Consider the following 7,010-nt stretch of genomic DNA (forward strand, 5'->3'; position numbering starts at 1 on the left):
GATAAAGCAAAAATATAAAATATGAGGGGCAAGACTTAAAGGAGCACTAAGAAGAGAAATGGAGCTGGATCCTGTGTGGAAGGAGATAAGCAGCTTAAGGGAGTGATGATCTCAGGGCAAGATTCCAACTAGCTAAGTTCATTGTTATTGCACGTAAACTAGCAATAGTTATGTGATATTCAGCAGTATTACCTGGTTATATTTTTTATTTGTACTTTTATTTGTACTTTTAATGTGGAATTAACTACTATGCAGAAATGGAGGGTCCTATTGTGATCCAGAACTTGAGGCTGAATGCACAGGCTTTTGATTTATATCTTGAAGAACCATGGCCATGAGACTCTCTAGGAGATCTCCAAATTCAAGCCCAGTCTAGAAGAGAGAGTGTTGCAGGTAGACAAAAGCTTAGAGCCCGGCATGATTGATCATGTCATTCATCCCAGTATTCAGAAGACAGAGCCCTGAAGATCTCTGAATTCAAGGTCAGCATACAGAGCACGTTGCAGGACTACCAAACTTAGGCATTGAGTGAAATCATAAAAAATGGAGATTTGGTGATGATGTAATAGAACAAGGAGGCATTTTCCATCCCCAGCAAAAAGCAGAACTTGGTGGCTTCAGCCACATGGCTCTGCTTTTACAGTCAAGAGTAGAGGGGCTTAATGGAACAATTGACACTGCTTAGCAGGAGCTTAGAAATTAGCATTGGTTAGAAGAGACCAACAGAACAGACCCTCTGGCATCACTTACATATACTCTCCTTTGACTTCTTCTTTCCCATTTGCATCCCCCTGATCCCCTTTAGGTGTTGTATTGCTTATTGATTTCATGCTGTCTATTGGTTTGTCATTTATTGCTTTTTTTTAAATTAAAAAAAATTTTTTTTGATCAGAACAGTTTATTGCTGAGATAGCATGTAATGATCTACTCCCTAAATACACAACATCAAGCAGGGCGTCCAGTCTAGAGATGGTTAATCAAGGGCACCCCATCGGCTGGCAGCTCCTGGTGCAGTTGCCGGAAGATCATGGCACAATGGTTCCTCTCCCGGGTCTTGCCAAGGGAGAGGAACCATTGTGCCATGGAATTAAGCAACATCCCTGATGCGCTCTCTACATTCGACGTTTGCAAAGTAGTTCTTGGCTTCACTGAGGTTATGAATGGCAGCTTTCAGAGCTTCTGCTTTCTTCACTGGGTCATAGGAAGCTGCTGAAGCCACTTGGCACTTGGACACTAAGAACATGGCACGACCTTTGTCCAGGATAGCCCCATCAGCTAGCCATGTGGAGAAGGGTTAAGGCCTATTCTGGGATTCTAAGGATGAGCTGGGCATAAGCCAAGTTGAGCACAGTTTCAGAGGCCAAGTACTGTAATTGGTATTCTTTGGAGAGGGCCAGAGCTTCCAGGAGCACAGGCATGGCAATGGTCGGGGAAGAAGAGCTCCAGTACAGCTCTGTCACTGACAGAAGGACACTAATGACCATTTCTGTGTTCTTTAACTTCTGACAGTACGTCATCAACTTCTGCAGAAGCTTGTGTGCCTCTGTCGTTTGCTTCTGAGCTTGCAGTATGACTGCTTTCCTGTATACACCTTCTATGCCATTAAGCGCTGTGATTCCTGTAACAAGTGAATCAGCCAAATGGAATTTGCCATCATTCAGTGCTCTGTCAAACTGTATTTTTTGATCACACAGCATCCATTTCTGGGCGTGCTGATTGTTGGGTGGAAATCGGTCTTTCAAGTGCTTTAATACTTCACCAGCAGCCATGAAACAGCTCTGTTCTGCATGGAGCTCTGCAAGATGGCAGAGAGCAGATGGCAGAGAGCGAAGGCAAAGGACTCAGTATTGTTCTGCTGCACACCCTCATTCAGCGACTCCAGGCTGTTCATGCTCAGCAACATCTGGGCTTGATGCAGTGCCATGGTGCTGAGGCCGTACAGCCTCCAGATGGCCGTTTTCTGTGCAATGCTGATATCAGTAAGTTACGACAAGCTGTGTTTCCAGTGCAGGAGGTCAGAGTCCTTTAGGGCATCCATCAGTCTGTTGGCCGTTTTCCCAGCAAAACCTCCGTGTTCAAGATGTTTTCAGCTCAACGCACAGCCTCCTGCATTATTTTGACCGCCTCATTTTCACTGGAGCTGAGGGCAAAAGTAATGGGGAAGAGGGTTATGGCAGGAGCCTGAGATATGCTGCTCTCTACCTGGCTGCCCTGCACTGCCTCTTTGGTCACTATCAATAGGCAAAGCTCGCCTTGCAGGAGGCAATTAGGATTGCCCAGGAGTCCAAGGATCACGTGTGTCTGCAGCACTGTTTGAGCTGGCTTTATGTGCTGGGGCAGAAGTGAGCCCATAGCTATGTTCTGTTGGAGCACTCTGTGAAGAAAGCAGTACATTTTGGGATATTTATTGCTTTTATTATGTTTAGGGATGTATCTTGTATCCTTCTACTCTGGAGGACTTTTAACAAGTAGTTGTGTAGGGATTTTCAGCATCCAATAAGATGATAATTTTATTTTATTTATTTATTTATTTATTTATTTATTTATTTATTTATTTATTTATTTTGGTGGATTGAGTTGACTGACTTTCCTATCGATCTACACCTGAATCCCTGAAATGAAGCCTACTTGAACATCCTGGATGGTGTCTTTGATGTGTTCTTGGATCCTGTGTGTGATATTTGAATGAGTCGTTTTCCATCAATGTTCATGATGGAACTTCTTCTCTGATTCCCTTTCCATGTTGTGTGTTTGTGTGATTTAGTTACCAGGTTGATTGTGGCCTCAGAGAAGGAGTTTGGCCATGATCATTCTGTTTCTATTTAGTTGAGTATTTAGAGGACTATTGGTATTAGGTCTTCATTAAAAGTCGTGGAGAATTCTGCACTAAAATCATGTGGCACTGGCTTTTTTTGAGGGGAGGGGTGGGTGAATGACTTTTGATGACATTTTCTTTTCTCTTAGGGAATATAGAATCCTTTCGTTACTTTAATTGATCTAGATTAAACTTTGGTAATTGGTATCTGTCTAGAATATCAACAATTTCATATTGATTTTTTCAGTATTTTAGAGTATAGGCTTTTGAAGCCAGACCTAATGTTTTTTGGAAGTTCCTCAGTGTTCATTGTTATGTCTCTCTTTTCATTTCTGATTTTTGTAATTTGGGCATTGTCTCTCTGCCTATTAGTTCATTTGGGTAAGGAGTTGTCAATCTTGTTGATTTTCTCAAAGAGCCAGCTCTTGGATTCGTTGAGTCTTTTAATTATCCTCTTTTTTTCTCATTGATTGATTTGATTTCTGTTTTATTTCCTGCCATCGAATCCTACCAAACTCTCAATGAGATGAGGCTTTGCCTCACCTTGGGAACTGAAGTGTGCAATAAACAAAGCTCTTGCTGTTCTCTGTGGTGGGTAATGCACATGACAGCCTCACTACAAACCCTGCATAGCCAGGTTTAAGGGTGTATTGAATTAGCCCACTCTGTCAGTGTTACCTGCATGGTGCCATGAGACATTAACCAAGGTCAGTATATACCTCCACTATATTTTTCACTTTGGTCTTTCCAGTCATATTGGAAAAAAATTATAATGGATTCATGAATGCACACAGAGAGAGAGAGAGAGAGAGAGACAGAGAGACAGAGATAGAGACAGAGACAGAGAGACAGAGACAAAGAGACTGAGAAAGCATTAGTGGGAGATATGTTTCTTCTACTATATTGTTCACTAAGAAGGAACTCATGTTTCTAGGTTTGGAACCAAGGATGAATACCAGTTGATGCATCTCATCAAATGATCATCTCAACCAAAACATTTCATGAGCTCTTCATCGGTATTTATGTTCTATGTGATATGTGTATGTGTGTGTGTCATTTATTGACAATGTGCACATTCTTTGCAACCTTAGAATAATGTGTAAATTAACAAAAAGACAGTACAAATGGAATCCCTGGAGGAAGCTGGGGGCTGGGTAGCCTGCAGGTTAGAGTGACTTGATAGCCCCTCTGGAGATCTTCCTTTCATTGTAGGTTACACCTCAAATGCAATAGTGCTCGTTATTTTATTTTTCTTCTGCTATAGCCCCCAGACTAGGGATGAACCTACTACATTGTGAAGGCTGGCAAATACTCTACCACTGAATTACATCCTAGGGCTGGAACCCAATTCATCTTCTACAACAATTATAGGGCAGGCTGGATGAAGACATTCAACCAACAATGTGGTCATCTCATGACTGGTTCATGAGAATGGCTTACAAAATGCTTTCAAGACTGGGAATTTTTAGCTATCTGGGAGAGAAAATAAGGAGACTCAGTCTACACTGTACATTAAGGACTGTTTAGTCTGTTAAAGGCTGGCATGGATTATTGACTCATGTCACATGTGAAAGTAAAAAAAAAATCCAGGTTAATGTATGCATCGTTAGGATTTACCAAACACACCACCATACATGAGTAGACTTAGAAAAATCCAGGCACCTCCAGGTTCTAAGGTATTCTAGGAGTCCCACAAATACAATATTAACATGCTAGTGTAGTCTAAATTTTGTCTCACTAGTCTCACCTCATTTCTAGTGTACTGTTGTGTGGGGCATTGGGCTATGCACAGACAGGCTGGTCTCCAGTTGAGCTGTGGTCTGAACCCCAGAAGGGTGATAATTCACCTACATGACATGGTAGGCATGCTCCTGGAACTCTGGCTCCTGAGGAAGTTACTGCTCCCCACAGCCCCAACAAGAGAAGCATGGTTAGCAGTCAAGTAGGCAATGTCCCAAGCTTCTGACCTTCAGGCTAAACTCCTCCCCAGTTACCTAGCAACAGAAAAGATAGCAGCGGCTGTTTGGCCCCTCCTTGCTCTCTCCTCTCTCACTCCTCTCTCCTCTCTTTGTCTTCTCTCCTCTCTCTTCTCACTTTCTCTCTCTCCCTCTTATTCTCTAGATTTTCTTCTCTCTCTATCCTTTCCTCCTTCTTGCCTCTTGGCCATGGTTGGTCTCTCTCTTTTCTACCTTCTCTCTTTCCCCCTGCCTTTCTATAATAAAGCTTTAAAACCATAGACAGTCTCTGCTCCTCAAGGCCACTGCACAGACTCTCGCCTATGTGCTAACCTCTCTCCCTCAGCCCTCTCTCCTATATCTCCAGGCTACAGGGTGTAACCCCAGGGCCCCTTTTGGTCTTGGGGGCTGCCCCTTGTTCACCCCCCATCGAGTGGGATCAGAGGCTTAGATGCCTACCCGGGAGCATCTAAGTGGAAAGCATCTGGGAGCCCTCCAGAGTCTGCCTGCCCAGAGCATACGTGGAACTCTGGCCAGGTGTGGTCTATCCTCTCTTCCCCCTCCTTCCCCCGACCCCTTTTTAGTTCCCACAATAATTTACTCTATAAGTATAGCATTTTACATATTTTAACTGTTTAAAGAGTTAACCTTAAAGCACCATTTTCATGACACTGTTGTATGTGACAAAGTATCACTTGGATCCAGGTTTAGTCAGCAGTGAAAATGCAGAGCTGTGAGGATACTATGTTAACTGTAATATAACAGACTACAAAGTAAGGTTAGGAACTTATAGTTCTATTTAGAGGATATTGGGGGGATCACAGAAGGTTAAAAATATATGAATGGATGAGAGTTTCAAGATGAGAAAAATTTTCATAAGATTGCTTTGGTATAGAATGTCATTATTGGTGAGCATTTTGTCTAGTATGCCTTCAGCAAAATATGATATTCCTTTATGTGTAAACTATTCACCATAAAGAGCTGGCAAATTAGATAAGAAAACTCATTCCCAGCATACATTTAATGGTAATAAGAGATGCATTGTGTATGCCATGAATTCTACCAGTTTTTGATATTTTCCCCTCTATAAGAAAACTATTTTGTCTCATTTATAATCTGCTGAATTAGTCTTGAGGAATGTCAGTTTACTTAGGTCCTCAAATATGTCAAAGTTGTTGCTTGTCAAAGAACAGATTTTTTCAAATGAGTAGCATCATACAAGAAAAACATATAGTAATATGACATATCAGTACAGATATTACTAAACTGACTTAGTTTTACCTAGTTAATCTGGGACAGGTGGCAACATTTGAAGTAAAAACTAGATTTAATCCATCTAATATAGCAAACACCATAGCTCAGCAAGATGGTTTACTGTTAGATATTCTTTGTTAAGCTTCACAATAGGTGCTGAAGCCTAGTGTGTAAGAATACAGACATCTCTATTGTTTCCTTTTACAGACAACTCAAGGCATCATACGTGTGTGTGTGTGTGTGTGTGTGTGTGTGTGTGTGTGTGTGTGTGCATGCATGCACCCATGTGTGTCAGAGAGAGAGAGAGAGAGAGAGAGAAAGAAAGAGAAAGAGAGAGAGAGAGAGAGAGCATGTGTTCATATGGCAAGACAACTCTATGGAGGTCAGAGAATAACCCTTGTTCTTACCTTCCATCATGTAGGCTCAGAAAACAAACTTATATTGTGGGGAATGGAAGCAAGAATTTTACCAACTTAGACACCTTCCAAGACATGGTGCTTGCTTTGAATAATAGTAGGTAAACGTTATAAAATTAAATCAAAAGTTATTATAAGTTTGACTTCTATAACTTTTATATTTAAAATAATTTACAATCTTCATAAATTTTAGGTCCTATAAATACACAAGTCACCCAAAAGACTTTCATTCTAGTCATGACTCTGATGTGGTTCTGGGCTTTATATCCATAAATCTGATGAGGTGAAAGGCACTTCATTGATATAGGGTGTAAAGCATCATAACTTGAGACCATTATGCTTAAAGTCTTCTAATTTGGCCTTGATTACAAAAAAAAACCCTCTGATCTTATTGTCCCACATAAGACATCCTACTTAGATGTCACTTGCTGCTAAGCAAAGAACATAAAAGTTTTAAGTTGATTGCCAAGGCAAATAACAAAGTAAATATACAAAAAGTCATATCTTCACATTTCGATGCTATGAGTTCCACTTATTCATGTAGTAAAGTTAGACACATACACTCATATA

General features: G+C 41.1%; 1 pseudogene; it reads right to left on the reverse strand.

The window, feature by feature from the left end:
- Positions 1-963: 963 nt before the first annotated feature.
- On the reverse strand, positions 964-6,441 carry LOC110294126 (anaphase-promoting complex subunit 5 pseudogene; annotated as a pseudogene).
- Positions 6,442-7,010: the final 569 nt, after the last annotated feature.

This window comes from Mus caroli, unplaced genomic scaffold (assembly GCF_978045245.1).
Source record: "Mus caroli unplaced genomic scaffold, Mus_caroli_1 scaffold_4, whole genome shotgun sequence".
Classification (NCBI taxonomy): Eukaryota; Metazoa; Chordata; class Mammalia; order Rodentia; family Muridae; genus Mus; species Mus caroli.